We start from the raw sequence: 18,155 nt of genomic DNA, 5'->3' as shown, positions 1-18,155 counted from the left end.
CAATGGATTGTAGGGTTTTCTCTATTGGCAAAACCCATGATACAAATGACGAAGAAGCGAGCAAAAAACAAAATAGAGTGGGATGATCAAAGCATGGAAGCCTTTGTAAAATTACGAAAATGTTTGTGTGAAGTACCTGCTTTAGGTATGCCAGACTATTCGAAACAATTTGCACTGTTCTGTTGTAAGAGAGATAATTGTGCACTCTCAGTCTTAACACAGAGACATGGTCTAATGCAACGTCCTGTGGCATATTTTTCTGCTACCTTACACCCTGTAGCATCTGCATTGCCTGGTTGTCTAAAAGCTGTAGCCGCAACGTGCATGAGTCTGGAACAGAGCGAGTCCATTGTGATGGGACACCCTGTAAAAGTGTACGTCCCTCATTCAGTTGTAATTCTTTTAACAACAACTCCAACTCAGTATCTTACCCCCAGTAGAATGACAAAATATGAGAGAATTGTACTAGGGGCTGAAAACGTGACCATAGTCAGATGCACTATTCTTAACCCAGCTACCTTGTTACCAGATGCATACAATGAAGAAGTGAAAGATGAAGTCGAACACGAAAGTCGTGATGTGACGGAACTCAGTACCAAACCCCGTCCAGACATACAGGAGGAGCCCTTGAAGAATGGCGAACATGAGCTCTTTGTAGATGGTTCGTGTATGCGCCATGTGGAAGGAGGACTGAGTGCTGCTTACGCTGTGTGCACATTGGCCGGAATAATCGAAGCATCCTATTTACCAGGAGTCAAGTCTGCACAAGTAGCCGAATTGATAGCTTTAATCAAAGCTTGCAAAAGTGGGAAAAATTGGAGAGTAACCATTTACACTGATAGCCAGTATGGTTACGGGGTTGTGTACGACTTTGGCCTGCTCTGGATGCAGAGAGACTTCCTGACTTCTTCAGGGTCTCCCATTAAAAACTGAATATTTGTGAAAGAATTGCTTGAGGCAATACAATTGCCAAAGGAAGTGGCAGGGGTCAAGTGTGCTGCACATCTGTCAGGAAATGACCATGTGACTGCAGGTAACCAATATGCTGACCAGGTTGGCCAACACTGCGCCAAATAAAAAATAGCAGTAAACAAGAAAATTGAAACATGTGGAATCAGCTGCCAACTTATGCTACTTTCAGGATTAGAAACATGGAAAGAAGTAAGAGAAATAGAAGATGAAGTGGAAACAAAAGTAAGAGAGGAGTGGGAAAAAGTTAGTTGTCAGAGAAGGGCAGAATATGGTGTATGGGTCTATTTGGATGGCAGGCCAGTAATGCCAGACTGTATGCTTGCACCAATGGCTAGGATGTATCATGGAGACACCCACATAGGCAGAGATGCTGTGATTAGACTTTTCAGACAAGATTGGTTTAATGCAAAGTTCAGGATTGTCGGAGAGAGTCTTTGCCAGAGATGCTTGACATGTCAACAAATGAATCCAGGCAAGAAAACAATAGTCAGTATGGGAAAAATTTAAAGGCAGAAGGTCCATTTGTAAGGCTTCAAACAGATTTCATGCAGTTGCCTGTTTGTCGAGGATTGAAATATGTACTTGTTATAGTTTGTTTATTTTCAAAGTGGGTGGAAGCATACCCAACCAGAAGAAATTACAGCTTGACAATGGCCAAACTCCTATTGAGAGAACTCATTCCTAGGTTCGGTTTTCCAGTAACTATTGAATCAGATAGAGGGTCTCATTTTAATAATGAAATAATTCAATTAATTTGTGAAGCATTTAAAATTGAACAAAAGCTGCACTGCGCATACCACCCAGAGGCTTCTGGAGTGGTAGAACAATTGAATGGCACAATTAAGTCAAGACTGGGAAAAGTGTTTGCATCCACCCCACTGGAGGGGCCTGATGCTTTACCTCTTGTTCTGATGGGACTTAGAAGTATTCCAGACAAAAATAGTCCCCATGAAATGCTCATGGGAAGAGCAATGAGGCAAGCATATATACCTGGACACAAGCTGTTGAATATATCTGATGATTTGGTACTGGAGTGTTGCAAAGAGTTGGCTGATCAAGTGCGTTCTATCTCTCACCAGGTTGGAGAAGACGCAGTTGCCAGGCAGCCGAACCAAGCGCATGATCTGAACCCCGGTTACTGGGTAGTTGTGAAGAATCACACTAGAGAATCGTGCCTAGCACCAAGGTGGGAAGAACCACATCAGGTTATATTGGTTGCAACGACAGCAGTAAAATGTGCAGGCTTGCCTAATTGGATTCATGCAAGCCATACCAAAAGGGTACCAGCACCTGACGAAGAAGGACCTCAACTGACTCAAGCAGTTAGGGATGCTGAAGATTGTACAGCTGAAGGATCTAGAATAACAGATCCTGAAATAGCTGACCAAGAACAACCAAGCACCAGTCAGGACGATTGGATCCCAATAGTAGATATACCTGAAGTGATTGTAAGAACAAGAAGCCAAACCAGATTAGTTAGTCAGGAAAAGAGTGAGGACCCGATAGGAGCAGAAGAACGCACTCAGGTAAGTGAAAATACAACTGTTAGGGGACCGGGGCAGGAACAGTCAAGGAGAGAGCAATCTACTCAGACAGAAGAAATTGAAGTCACAACTCCTGAGTCTGAGGAGGGACAGATAGGTCTTAGAGAACAAGTTCAGGCAGAAGAAAATCAAGAAACAGAAAGATCTGAGCAGGACCAGTTAGGGAAAGAAAAACGGGTTCAGGAAGAAGAAGAAAAACAAATTGAAATAAAACCTGAACAGGGTCACATTAGGGAAGAAGAACGCATCCAGGCAGATGATACTAAGGCGATAAGCCCTGGACAAGGTCAGATAGAGAGAGATTCTGAAGGCGAAAATAACCAAGTTGTGCCACAAATTAACGAAAACAAAAGAACACTTGATGCAAGTGAAAGTGCAGTGCAAACCAAAAGAATCAGAAAATGCGATAATTGGCCTAGTATTATCAAGATATTGAAATACCACCTTAAAACAATAAGTGAAGAACCGGGCCAAGTAGATGAAGTATCCAGTCAGTCTGCACCATCAACTGAAAATACCAAACGAAGAAGCACAAGATTGAAAATACTGAACAATAAATTCAAAGGTCCTGAATGGACGTACGTTATTCTTGAGGATTTCGAGAATCTAGAAATAAATGAAGAAAGTGATGAAGAATGAAATGCAGGACAAATTGACGAAGAAGTGAGACCAACCTGAAAGACAATTTGTTTTTTCCCCCCAAAGATTCTGTCGCAGATTGAAATTCTAAATTGAAAGAGAGAAATCTTCTTATCCAAAAAGAAAATGGCTGCCAATAGAGCTGCTGGAAAGCCGAAACTAAACTGTGTAAAGAAATGTTGTGGAATATGTATATGTAGCATATTTTTAGTACTTATAGTTTGGTTAGTATTGACAGTAGCCATCCCTTATTTGATAGTTGCAAAGAAAAAGAATAACACCGCGATGAATGAGAAAGTAGATAACATTAAAGGAAATAGGGTAGCATTAGAAGCACCAGATGAGAATAAGACAAGACGAGACAAAGTAGATTTAGAAGCACCAGATGAGTATCACTGTGACAGACAATGACACTGCTTTAAATGTATTTACAAAGTTATTAGTACAGTATGTGGACACTATGGAAGTTAGTGATTGTTATGTGTGTATGAAATTACCGGCATCAGTAGCAGAAGGATTGACATATCATCATATTTCATTAACACATAGTATATCTTGTAGTGTTTTAGCAAGTTTGTTTTAAAGAACAGGAAAACTACAATATTATTATTCTAATGTAGACGTGATTTTTTCCGAGGTTCCTATGCGAAAGAGCATGAACCCAGTTCTTAGTACTAAAGACGCACAGTTTATGGGAGAATATTTCCTAACAATGAAGACAATAGTAATAGCCGAAGCACACAAGCACAATTTAACATGTAAATTACACGAAGAAGAAAAAATATTTTGAATTTAGTTGAGCAAAGCACAAGACTTCCAGAGAAGGGCTTCTGAACCGAAACCACAGATACCTCAGTGGGCTGAGAAAGATGAAATGTATAAAACTGGCAAGACGCATGCTGCTATGTTCCTGGACTTTGAAAAGAAAGAAAATATCTGACTCCATAGATTAAAGACTGAATATAGCAATGTGTTTATTGGTTCCAGTGAATGCAAGCATAATTTCTTGATTATCGGGGGAAGGGGACTAAAAGGTGAAACAGATCCAGTATTTCCTTGAGTTTATTATGTATGTGGCAATACAGCTTATTTCAGATTGCCTGATCATTGGTACGGAAGTTGCTATTTTGGAATAGTATTTCGAAAAGTTTACCATGTGAAAAGAATCATTGGAAGCAATAAAGAGGCAAAGGAACTTACACGTATAAAAAGAGCTAGTTTTTCTGAAATAGTAGGTGACATTTTCAATGCATCGATACCTTCAGTGGGAGTAATTCTGAATTCACGGAAAATTTGTCAGCTTTCTACAATAGTGGATCGGTTATATATTGGCTCTGCTGGAGGGTTCTTGATGATCAATACAGAAATGGTTGAGATCAGATCTATGCTTTTTGCAAAATCGACTTGCTCTTGATATATTATTGGCAAAAGAGGGCGGAGTCTGTCAAATGTTGAAAGCACAACATTGCTGCACTTACATTCCTGATAAAAGTGTTGAAATTGGAGGATATATTAAAAATATTACCAAATTAGAAGAAGTTTTCATCCTACTGGAAGTTGACAGTGTATGGAAGAAATTAACAAATAGCATTTCTATTATAGATAGTTGGTTTTCTAATATAGGTAAAGGTATTTTAGGTCAAATATTAATGCCAATAATGGGAATAACATTATTAGTTTTAGCAATTATGTTTTGGCACAAATGTTGCAGGAAAAGTAAGAAGTATGAAGTGAATGAAAAGGGATAGAAAAGAAAATACGAAGAAATACAGCTGGAAGAAATAAAGGGAGATTTTTTTACAAAAGAATGAGGGGTTTACAGCACAAAAGGGAAAAAGAAAGAAATGAAATATTTGAAGAAGAAATTGAAATGGAAAAGTGCTAAAGTTGGCATCTAAATTAGTAGTGGAAATCAGCGATGGCATAAAATGCCATCAGAGACGGGACTGATGGAGCAAGGTCTCGTATAGAAGAGACTTGCTTGGATGCATTCCTCTCAAATAACGTATAACACTGTAATCAATCTGTTTGTAAATACTAATATTGCATTACACACATTACAATGAATCTAGGGGAAGCTTGTCTATGTGTATTACTAACAAGTAACCCGAGTGTCATTAAAATGGCTGCCAAAAACACGGGATTCTTACTGCGCATACGTCTACTGCATCTACGTAGTATGACGTTTTCTATGCTTGGAGGGTAAAACTTTGCAGCTGCGCGATAGCTTCTAAAATGGCCGCTTGAAACTCACATGTTAATGCGCATGCTTTGCTTAAACTAAACCTTGCAAGTTCTACTAAATTGCTAATGTGAAAGACATATTTATAAATAAATGGGATTCGAATAGAGATAAGTGGTATACAGTGAATTCATTTATTTTCGTATTCTTACTTGTCTTTTTCTGACTTTATAATTACTTCGTATTTGTGACTGAAATCCCTACCCCACCTGACCTGTGCACAAGCACACTCAATCCTGCCCGGAACTATGATGACACAGTGGAAACTCGCGCTGGCAAGAATCTCTTGGGAACTTAACCCATCGACCTGGACAGAGCAAGGAGAAGATATACAAAATATATACAATGTATTGATCATAATGTGATATGCGGGTAGGAATAAAGTTTGGGAAAGGAAATTAAGGGGCGGGAACATTGAACAATGAACCTAAAGTAAACATATTACATTTAGCATGGTGTGATGACCTCTACCCCTTGCCTTGCCCAATCAGAAGTAGGGGTTTCCACGATATTGAAACATTTGGGGGTGGTACATGAACGTAGAATAGTATAACTGAGGTAGTTTAGTTAGTTAGATATCACAGACCCCACGCAGACTGCAGATGCCAGAGACTCTGTTCGAGAGACCGAAATACTGATCGAAGAATCCAATCATCTAGAAGGGGATCGCGGAAGAATCGAAGAGACACATACAAGAAGGGATTCACGGAAGAAATTGAGCAGAGTAGTGCCAGAGAGGGGTGCAACGCTGGTGTTGCACTTAGACGAGGTCACCTTCCCGGTCCTGAACCTGTCCTGATCCTATGTCTCCCGACCTGTCTTGGGGACTCCATCTGACTCATTGGCCAGGAGTTTGGTTTTCACACCATCCTAGGTAAATATAATTCTGTGTAGTATGTCCTTGTACTGCTCTCTGTTTTCTCCCTCTTCAGGTACTGTCATCACGATATTTTAATTGAGACTTATATTGAACCAAACTTGATTTTTCTCCTGAAGAAAAACAGTGCATAACATTTATTTGATCTTTGACTAACACAATTATTGATTAGATAAAACCTTTAAAACTCTTTGAGTCTGTGGTTATTGGAGAACAAACGTTAATGACATTTATACCTATGCATCTAGCAACTAGATTCATTGACCAGAGGAAATTGTTTATCTAGGAGATTGGGTTGGTAAGAATTTGATAAAGATAAATACAATCTCGCAGGTAAATCGAAATTGACTCCAGTGGTACTACTTGCTTATTATATGAATGTTTATTGGCCCAGGTGACTATATTGTGTGTGAGTAACCCAAGCTGGTATCCCGCTGGACCATCTCCCTGCAACACATCAAGGTTTGAGCCAAACTGTGCAGAAGTGTATGGAAGACAATCTCGATGGCCACCTTTGTACATATGCATCGCCTTTCTTTGTAAGGTGAGGCCCCTGCCACAGCAGGAAGCAGCCTGGTGGTGCTTGGAGGCTTTCCAACCCCCTAGCATGAAAAGCAGAGGATCGTTAAGCCAACAATTACATCAAGCTCTCCCATACAGTAAGTATTTATTTACTTTTATAAAACTTGTGTAATGAAATGATGAAGTTAGCTGTGTTGGCTGCCACTCTTACCATCTAGAATGACACCACCTTATCTGATGGCCTGAGCATCTAAAGCCCCTGACCAGGGGCACCACTCTGGCAGCTTAGTCTCAAAGTCCACAACCAAGTGCTTTGTGAGGTGTATGGCCAGATGAACCAACTTCGTAGATACTCTATACACTGGGTGCCCAATGAGCACTCAATGTTCTTCTGATAATGAGTCTGTTCCCTTTCTGTCAACACTGTTGTCTCTAAGCTAGTGAGTCTATGCACTGGCCCAGAGGTCAGCATTCCTACGTTAACTGAGTCTTCTGAGCTGTGCAATGCCATTGCTGTGCAGGCAGTTTCTGTCACAATCCCACGCATAGTAGTTTTTCCTCAATGAATGTTTGAACCTGTGGTTGCTGTTGTACCAAGTAACACATAATAAGTATATTAAAATTATGATATGACAGTCCAGGTCCCACTCATGTTCTCTATTAGTAGGCACACACTGCAATGCTTAGTTTGTTTTGCTTGACAATGTAAGGAAGAACAGACTTTAAGGAATCATTATGCGAAGGTTGCTGTTAACCCTCCATCATCAAAAGCCAGTTTTTCCTTTCGGAATGTTTCTGACAGCTTTTGTTAAAAACCTAAACAGTCAGAAGGATCTTGAAATTTCACTTTTACCATCTGCATTGATGCTCAAAATGCAGATCGAACAAGATTTTAACTTTGTACATTTGGAATATTTCTGTCCTCAGTAAGCTTATCTTAGCACAACAACATTATCATTCAAAAGGGTATTACCTCAAACTTCCACTCTACTACTGTCCTTTGATTGGGTCATTCTCTGGCGGAGCCAGGAGTTGCAACAAGGTGCGAGATCCATAATGCACTCACCCTGCTTCAATTAATTAGCAAAAAAACTCAAAGCCTGATTAAAAGTTCAATGTTAACACCACAGGAGTCACAATTTAGCAGAGGCCGCCCCGAAGTGGGCCGGCACCATAATGGCTGCCAGGGACCTGGGAAAACCGGTTTGGCAGCTTAGTGCCCCCAGCAACAAGGGGCCGCTAAAATTCCTGGCCAATGGGAGACCAGGCCAATGTTTGCAATCTTTCCCCAATGGAGGGATGCCTCCGCATGCCAGGAGGGGACAATGTGGGGGCTATAGTCGCAAGTCTCCGCCACGTCTACCATCTTGAGGTGCGAGGCACTGTCACGACTTAGGGAGCAGTGCAGAGTGACCCTTCTCAGCAGCAGAGAGCAAGGAACCCAGATCACTGCCGCTGCCCAGCATGGTCAGCCGAGGTACCTCCAGTAGCCAACACACCACAATTAATGATTACGACCTGTTTGTTCACATGACTAAAGGAATGAATAGCACAAAGACACTGAAATACTAATGTCCAACATACCATGTTTTTCTCTCCTTGGGGGGGGAAATAATGGGCCAAATATGCATACAGACAGCTTGTAGCCCGTTGCTAATCAAAAATGAAAGTGGCGAACATGGCATGGCCTTGCTTCTTTATTGGCTGAGAGCTGGCAGACAGACTGCCAACCTTAATCAATCAACGAAACAGGCAATGATCTTGGTGGAAAATATGTTTTCCTGTCTATGTTTTCCTGGTACAGGGACATGTAGGGGGGTACCATGGGTACCCCCCCCAGTGCACCGACACCCCCCCAACACATTGGGGGCCCGCAATGGGCCCCAGGAGACATTCTTTGCATGCCTTTCCATGGTGGTTCCACCGCCACGGAAAGGCTCTCCACCGCCATTATCATAACCATGCCGGCAGAGCCTGACCCTGTACCGGCCCCACTTTAGCGGTCCATCTCCGCCCGCCAGGCAAGCGTGTGGACTGCCACCGGCGGAAAATCTCACCGCCATGCTAATGGGACCAGCGGTTTTCTGGGTTGCGATTGCGGGTGGATGACTGCCGCCGGCCCGGCTTTGCCCATTTCCTTTTGTGCCACAGAAACCCCATTTTCCCTTCACTGGAAATTGGTGTGTTTAAAATCCCCTCCCAATGACAGACAGAATTCATGCCATTGCTTGTTTCCAAGAGTTTAAGGCTTTGTCTAACCTTCTTAAAACAGATTTTTTCTCTTTGCTAAAATCAGTATTATAACAATTTCCAAATATCAGGCTAGATGCCCTTTGGTTCTCTAGGCTCAGAATTTGATAACAGGGGTCACCTTCCAGGTAATTATATAGCTGCCCTCGGGCCGTAGTGGAGGTATACATAACAAGCATCCTTTAGCCCTTCCTGAATTAGTGTGTACTGCGGACATATGAAAAGTCATGTAACCATTTATGTAAAGGAGTTCAACAGCCTATGTCTCCTGGAAACAGAGAATCACATACCATGTAACAAAACATACCCCTTCTTCATTATCATTCTTCATAATTAATTTAAAGTTTTAATCCTGCCACATTTTAATAAAGAAAGCACAAGTTGGTATGTAGATTATCAACAGGGACCCTGTGTTCTTCTCCTGGGTAATATGGGGCCGTTTTGCGAATCAGTGTTATATAGGCGTGTTGGTTGGCAATATAACCACTTCCCTTAGGGCTGCAATGCCTTCCTTTGGCATAAGTACTAATGGTGTTAGAATATCATATACTATATCTCTGCCTTCTATTAATTGTGCTATATCTGCAGAATGAGATTAAGCAGGATCATAAACAGTGAGTCATTCCGGACAGTTAATCTCACTCAGGTAGGCAAAATTATTTGATATGCGATAATTACTGTGCCTGAGCATGATAGAATGTCGGTTTTAGCATTCTGAATGTTTTGCACGCAGTCCTCAGGTTTATAGGAAAATACCCAGCTGGACTATTATCAATTAAGATTGCTGCAACCACATTTTATATCTAAAATGTACAACCACATAGTCCTCTGGACACAACATCTCCCTTTTCCCCACACAGTTCACTCTCTAGCCCATTAAATATATAGGAAGAGCTCACTGGCACGTCCATTTCTTTGTCCCATCCACTGCCTGACCTCTTTATTAGGATCAGTTCAGCTTTCTTTCTGCCCCTGAACAACAGGGGAAAAAACAACAAGGTAATGGATGGAATGCTTAAATTATTATCAGCCACTGGCAATCGCTCAGGCGGCATCCCAATCCATCATTTCTTAACCAGCATGCCACCTAAGTTTGGACCCAGCTATATGCAAATCAGTCTTGACCCTGTTTGACATGGGAACAGCACAGCCTGATTATATCAAGCATTCCATCTATCACTTTTTGTATGCTTTGGTATGTTGCCCTAAGTGGGATGAGTATGCACACTGTGTCACCGGAACTAAGTTATATCCCTCTGAAGAGCCCCTATTAAGGGCAAAACCGGTACTGAGTTGCTTGTGTTCTGGTTCAGGGAGGACCTGGATTGGCCGTTCGGGCTAGACTGTTCCCAATGGAGCAGGTCAAGACTGATTTGCATATAGCTGGGACCAAACTCAGGTGGCACGGTGTGCAAAATACCAATGGATTGGGATGTGGTCCGAGTAATTACCAGTGTCTGAGATTAATTCAAGCAATTTGTCTATCACTTTTGGTATGCCTTGAACAACAAGGCGCACATTTGTCAGCATCAAGACATAGCAGGTGGCCTCAGTGGGGGGGGGGGATGTCCACTTACCTTGGATAGTTATTATCTAAATTCTCAGACCTGACAGAGTCAATGGGCAGTGGGTTTGGGTGTGTGACTGTTTCGTGCTCCTTCTCAAAAATTCTCAGTGCTGGGCCGGTAATATCATTTTGTACTGTCGCCCCAGATAATTTATTCTTTAGTGTCCCCACATGTGGGCCTGATTTGTTCTTTGAAACTTTAGCCAAATTGTTGCCTCAATGGGTCAGTATTGCCAGCCACAATTTATTAATATTGTATAAGCAGGAAGTCACTTGGATTTCTACTGTCACCAAGCAACAGCTCAGATTGTGTAATTCATCCACACTTCCAGGTTTGCAAACGCACTTTAAAGTTGTTTATCTATGGCCTTTTCCATGGCTGAAAATTCAGAATTCAATGGAAAGTCTCCTTCACATCCTTTTTTGGATTCTTGCATAGGATTAGGAGAGGCAAGAGGAAGGGTGGGTTGTGCTTTTCCTGACACCGCTTTCTTCTTCTTCTTAGCTGATGGTTGTATTATTAAGCACAGAGGTTGATAAGGTTGTAATAGACAGAGGATCACTGTGTGCACATGAATTCCCCTTCATATTGCGAAACCCACCTATCATTTGACTTTGGGCCATTAAGAGTATCAAGAGCCTTCACTTAACTATTAAAAGTCTGATGAGAGGCTACAATTGTAGCCACAGCATTGCTAATTTACTTATTAATCCCCCCATTGCTCCTGACAGGTAATTAGCTAAAGTGTTCACCTGATTGACTGGTTTTCCAGCGTTTGAGGTGTTGACTTTCCTCTTGCCCATTTTCTCCTACAGGACAGGGAACCTAGAGGACTGGCCCAGCCCGGCATCCAACAAGCTCTTACGCGCACAGACAGGCCCACTCTTGCTGGGGAATCAAGGAGCTCTTTGCAGTACTTTAGTGTCCCTCCACCTTCTCCATATGGCAGGGAGTTCTGGGCCAATAAGTCCAGGATAGTGCAAAATGGCATCCTGATCATCACTGATTTATGGGCCAGATGAACTAAATACTGGACGCAAAAATCTGGTCACAATTTGCAATTAGCATTTTTACAACCAGTATAGAAGGTTAAGAACTGACTAATGCACTAATAGATTAGTTTGTAAAAATCTGATGTAAAGTGGGACATAACCTGACCTACCTCATGAATATGAGGTAGTATTCAAATTGAAACAAACTCTGATTTATGATCTGCTAGTGTGCGCCGATCACCATGTCGATGATCCCCTTTAAATTAAGTAAAATTGTGGAAAATTTACGGAAACAGTGCAGCATTAAAAATAATTTGAGGGGGGAAGTTTGTTTAAGAATTGGCAACTACTATTTTTTACATTCACATTGGAGACGGCGTTTCAATGGAACATTTTCACTTTCACAGATGGTTTACCACCCCAACTCGGAAATTAGTCGTTTTTCACTCGGAAATTAGTCATTTTTCAATGATATGGGGAGATTTCAGTTGCAAAATATTGGTGCATCACATACCAATTTAGAAGGGATAACTACAACACACCTTTTCCAAATACTGACTCATTTTGGAGTTGCAAACCCATTGTAAACCCTAAATTTTAGCTGTTCTTTTTACATTTTCAAATAAATATATGACCTAACATCTATGAATTGTGTGAGGTGGAAAGTTGTTTTTGTATACCTTTTTGAAGGTTTCTAAAAAATATTGCATTTTTGGAAAGGTTACAAAGTTTTTGCTGCACGACTAATGCATGACAATTGGGAATTGGGTGACAATTTATGTTGCTGATATGATTATTTAACACTAACAAAATGATTTGGCATAAGATATGCATCACAAAAAAAGTTTTACATAAAGTAAATGTATGGAGAAAGATTCTGCATATATTTTCCAACTTCACCCTACTTGATTGATGTGATAATAATCTCCACATGTGGTGCAAATCATCTAACAACGCAGGTAAAAAGGTCTGGGAGAAGATCAACAGAATCTCTCAAAGGGGAAAAATCTGAAATTTTACAGGGGAAATAATCAAATCTTTACACATCTCTCCAAACAACAGCTTTTGGGTGTAATCAAACAGAAGTCTTTTGATTCGCCAAACGTCACATATATTTATTTATTTATTTATTTATTTATTTTTTTATTAACTTTCTTTATTCGACTTTCCCAAAAAAGTCATAAAAGATGCAAATACAAATACATGGTAAAATGTCACGATAAAAATCACATTAATTTAAAAATCGCATTAAATTTAAAATTCATAGCAGACAGGAATGACCACAGCGAAATCAATTCACAGATTAAAGTGGCAATGCAAGGAAAAGTGCTGGGTGGGAAACATCAATTTGTATGATACTGTTTATTTTGAAAATAGATTACATCAGCCTAGGTTCGGTCTGTGTCGCATGATATTCTGTAGGAGGTTAGAAACAATGTAGACCAGCCCCTCCCCCTCAAGTGACTGTAAAAAAAGTAAAGCTGGGCGGCAAGTACGAAAGCCCAAGCTTTTTAATAGGGGGATTAGTAATTTTCTCCGTTGATCTGTATAGTATTAACAGAAAAGGATGGTGTGAATTGTGGACTGGGAGGAACTCCCGTCGCAAGGGCAGGGTGGAAGTATTTTGGCCCAATTATTTCTCAGCGGGAAGACTACTAGACGGTGGAAGTGATTCAGTCTAAACCTAACCAAAAGAAACAGCTCATAAGAAGTAATACTATAAGTTAGGTAGGGCTGGATCCCGAAAACAGTCTGGACTGTTAAAGTGTGCCTTACTGTTTACTTCATAACCTCTGAGTTAAGTCTTAGGTCTTCAAGATGATTATAACAAAGTTTATAGAAGACCTTCCTTGTTGACTCCTGAATCGAGGAAGGGTTATGATAGTATTTTATTAGCCCTAAATCAGTTAGAAATTTTTTGACATAGGCTAACCACCTAGATCTGTGTGCATTATCAAGGTCCTTACAATCTTGAATAATTTTTTGGGTGAGGATTGTTTTTTCTGATGACCAAATTCGGTGCCACAGTAGAAGGGGCTGGATTCTCACTAGGTCTGTCACATACGGAAGGCCTAGTTCCAGGTGGCAGGAGTAGTTTGCGGCTGTAATTGGTAGAGCGAGAAGGTATTTCAAAAAAACATTCTCTATTGTCTGAATGGGGCCCACAACTGCATGTCCCCATACGCCCGCTCCATATAAGGCCACTGATGTACATTTGGCTTTATAAATTTTGACCATTTCCGCAGGTGATTTTTTCCCCAGTTTCCAGGAGAAACTCACAAGTGCGGAAGTGGTTCTCGCAAATTTGAGTTTTCTCACTTCAACTGCCGGTTTCCAGCTTAATTTATTATCAATCATGACACCTAAATACGGATATTTGTCAGTGGTCACTAATCTTTCTTTATTCAAATAAATAGGTCTGGTTTTGTTCTTACTACCAACGCCCGCCTTCATAACAAAGGTTTTCCCTATATTGACTTTTAGGTCCAAACTGGCCATAAAGAGTGCATAGCTATTTAGAGCCCTCTGAAGTTCGTTTGGGGTGCGAGCCAATATTACCGCATCATCCGCATACGTCACATATATATTTACCTGCACAAAGGCTGCTTCATAAGATCAATTAAATCCAAAGTACTTTGCAGAAAAAAATAACAAATCAGGATAGTAGCCAAAACAGCAATGTTCAGACGTACAATTCGCTTACATGTTTGAACCTCAAAGATTCTACTCAGATGTAGGAAATTAGATGTTTCTGTTGCAATCCACACAGAACGATGTACCCTTAAAACTCTAATTACTTTTTGTAAATTTACATCTGAATAAAATATGGGTTTCTTTGTGCAAATTACGTTTTTCTGGGGTCCAGGAAAGATGATTCCTTGCTATACCAAAGTTACATTTTGAGAAGAGTACTATTCAATCTGAGGAATTTTGCTTGATCTATCCATATCATGTTGGGGATATGTTACTGGGATGAATTGATCTGACATGTTGGGTATGATCAGTGCTAATGCTAATAAAGAAATCAAAGAAGTGAAAGCTAATTAAATGCAAGAAAATAAAAGCATAAAATCAATAAACATATGCGCAAACACAAATTGGTACATTCTTTGTTGTTCTCCCTGCTGCTAGAATGCATATTTTATAAATTTTAAATGCCTTTCTTTTCCGAATGGTTTGTTTAAAATGGCCCTTTCGGATGATCCTTCATACCTTAAATACCCTGGCCTACTGTTCTCAACATGTTTATTTTACCCCAAAGTATTAAACCAACTAGTGGGGTCAGTTCATTTTTAATTGTGAGGCTTTCTTTAGTCTCTACGGTCTAAATTGTATTTTTGGCCTTAAGACTATATATGAATATAAATCATATATTTATTGATAGGGGTTGTGGAATCGGTGATCTTAAATCTTGCTGTTATATTTTGCTAGAAACAGTGTTACCTGTCATCAAGTTATAACAAGAGCTACTGTTGTGACATCAGTAGCAACCTATTTTGACCACTCTAAAATTACTCATGTTTTTGCACCTGAATCAGTAGTTCTTTGCTTACTCTTTGTAGGGAAATGTATGAAGGTTAGGAAATATCTCTCAATATCTCTTTGTTTTAATCGTTGTTAAATTCATTTTGTTTGCAATAATGCCTTATGCAGTGTTTTCTTTGACGAACACGTGTTAGCAAGTAATTAGTTTATTTGTTAAATTTAATTACAAGTGTTACGAAATACTTCACACATAAGCAATGAACATATATTGGCAAGGTCAGCAGAATTATCATTAGGGCAGTGAAAGTGCTTAAAATAATTTAAAAAGAGAAACCATTCAGTACTAGCAGCATATTCGTATTGTGCAAATGAGTCATTCTACGCGCGCTTGATCTTCTGTCATAGGCGTCTAACAAATTTAGGTAGTAAAAGCGCTAAAAACAATTAGAAAAGTTAAACCATTCAATACTAGCAGCATATTCATGGTGTGCAAGTATGGCATTCTGGGCCAGATGTACAACTGTTTTTAGTGTTCACAAATGGAACAATCGGGCCGTCTGCAATGGCTGCAAAGGCTTGTAGCATGTACAAACCCCATTTTGCGAGTCGGCAACCTATTATCAACACGCAAAATAGGGTTTATGAGTTGCTATTAGTAAGGGACGTGCCAAGAGCGTCACTCCCTAATAGCGAGTCTCAGGGAGATGTTCAATTGTTTTGCGACCTCAAATGCGGTCGCAAAACAATCGCAGTTACCACTGATTTCAACTTGGTGGTAAGCCAGTAGCAAACGGGAAGGGGTCCCCAAGGGACCCCTTCACCTTTGCGTTTAGCAGCGAAAATATCCGTAGGATCACTGCCTAACCTTACAAAATGAAAAAAATAACATTTCCTTTTTTTCTTTTAAATGCATCTCATTTCACTTTAAGGAAAACAGGATGTATTTGAAAAAATAACATTGCTGATATAAAAAAAGAAAACACAGACATGGTTTCTCCACCGTTGATAGTAGCCCATTCTCAGTGGGTCGCAGATTGTGACCTGCCTCATGAATATTGACGAGGCAGGTCATTTGTGACCCCACTGGGAATTTATAAATGTGTCCGAGACACAATAGTACATTCCGTTTTGTGAGTCGCAAATTGTGAGTCGCAAAAAATTACAATTTGCGACTCGCAAAAAGGAATGGTCATACTTCTGATCCTCAATGCCTCCTTAATCTTCTTCCCAAAAATCCACATGCCCAAGGTAGTCCTGACAGCGGGCAGGGTGTAATGTGAGCAATCGTTAACGTGCGGGCCCCATTCAGTTGTTGGTCTTCTCGTCAGAGGCACATCCACTGTGTTTTCAGTCCATTCGGAGCACTTCTTCTGCCCATGGGCTACCTGCGAGAATGCTCCCCCGAAGGAAAGTGATGATAGCGCTGGTTGACGGAGCAGTATTCCAGATTCCAGAGTAGAAGGGACACAGACGTCAACATGATGCTTAGTGTGGAATGATACTACTGCTGAAGTGCAGTTGGTGTGAAGGCTGTGCCACTGTGGCTATTGCAATAAGACCTTTCAGCAGTAGCTTAGTAACTGACATAAATTTCCCAAATTTTTCGGCGTGCATTCAGGAGAGCCGGGCAGATACATATTAGATGTTCAAATGTTTCTTCTCTTAGATGCATGGCCCTGCACTTTGCATAACTTCCAGCTTGCATGAAGCTCTTTAATTGGTAGGGCCATTAGTCATGCATAGAGAATGAGTTTTAGCGTTACCTTCCTCAGGGCCCTGTTCACATATGGCTGCATTGAGCTCTGAAGGAGACGTGTTCTCCTAGTTTGGAAATCTTCCTCTTTAGCTTGTAGTGTTTCATTAATCTCTTAACCACTTTAAAAGTCAAGTTTCCACTAATTTCATAACATTGATTAATTGCTCACAATGTGTTGTGATTCATCATATCCCCGACAATCGCCCGAAATGGGACATTCATTCTCAGCTGTGATGGTTTCAGGCACCTTTATGTCAGACTTTATGAGATCGACTGAAGAAAGCTTAGAAAATTACTTCTGAGAGAGGGGAATTCATCCTCTACATGTTGAATATCTTAAATGCAGTATTTGATTGGCCAGAAAATGTGTGCGTCCACCGAAAAAGAGGAATTGTACTGCACTTTATGTTTTACTGGACACCCAATGCTCAGTACAATAGATCTGAAATGGTTACTGTGATGAGCTAATAATTATTATTATTATTATTACTTTATTTCGGCCAATTTGGCCATAAAAGTCACATACATACATAGAAAATCAAGCTGTAAACATGGCAGCAATTTAAGAAAATGGTACATGGAGAAAGAATAGCTTTTACAATTCATTTCATTTCAATTTTAAAAATATATAAAAATATTAAAAATGTAAGAGTTATGTAAACATATACACCTTTCCAACTCAGAGTACCTGTCCTTGTTTCTTACGGGTTATGTAGGCAGAGTATAGGAATTTACTTATGCTAAATACAATGTACTGGGTTGAGTTACTTTTCATGATCCTAAAAGCTATTGCGCAGGACCTAGTTCCCAAGAGGTTGCACATTGGTTTTAGCCATTTCTTTCTAGCATTCATGTAGGCGCTACAAACAAAAAACATGTGAACCTCATTCTCAGAACAGACGTTGGAACACATAGGGCAACACCCCGTTTTAACATTCAATTCTCCCAGTCTTTTTTGTGCCCATCTTTCGGTGTTGTAATTAAGCATAAGTATCCCGTATCTGAACTTTAAGTAAAGGGTTTTTGCAATGGGTGGCTCTATCTCGTCCAGGAATGGTTCAAAACGGAACTCATCCTTAAATGACAGAAAGACCTGGACTGCGGAGCCAACACTACTTCCATCCACTAAATTTCCGCTCATGTGGATCCAAAAAGCTCGCTTAACTATTAGTTTGGAAGAGGTGGACATTTTGTCGGGAGTCTCCCACATTGAATATAAGCCCAGGAGTGTAAACCATTTTTTAATATGCACTAGCCATTGGATGGAATTAAAAGAATCAAGAGTCATCAATTCATGTAGACCATTT

Source organism: Triturus cristatus, chromosome 10 (assembly GCF_964204655.1).
Source record: "Triturus cristatus chromosome 10, aTriCri1.1, whole genome shotgun sequence".
Taxonomy (NCBI): Eukaryota; Metazoa; Chordata; class Amphibia; order Caudata; family Salamandridae; genus Triturus; species Triturus cristatus.
This window is presented reverse-complemented; position numbering follows the sequence as displayed.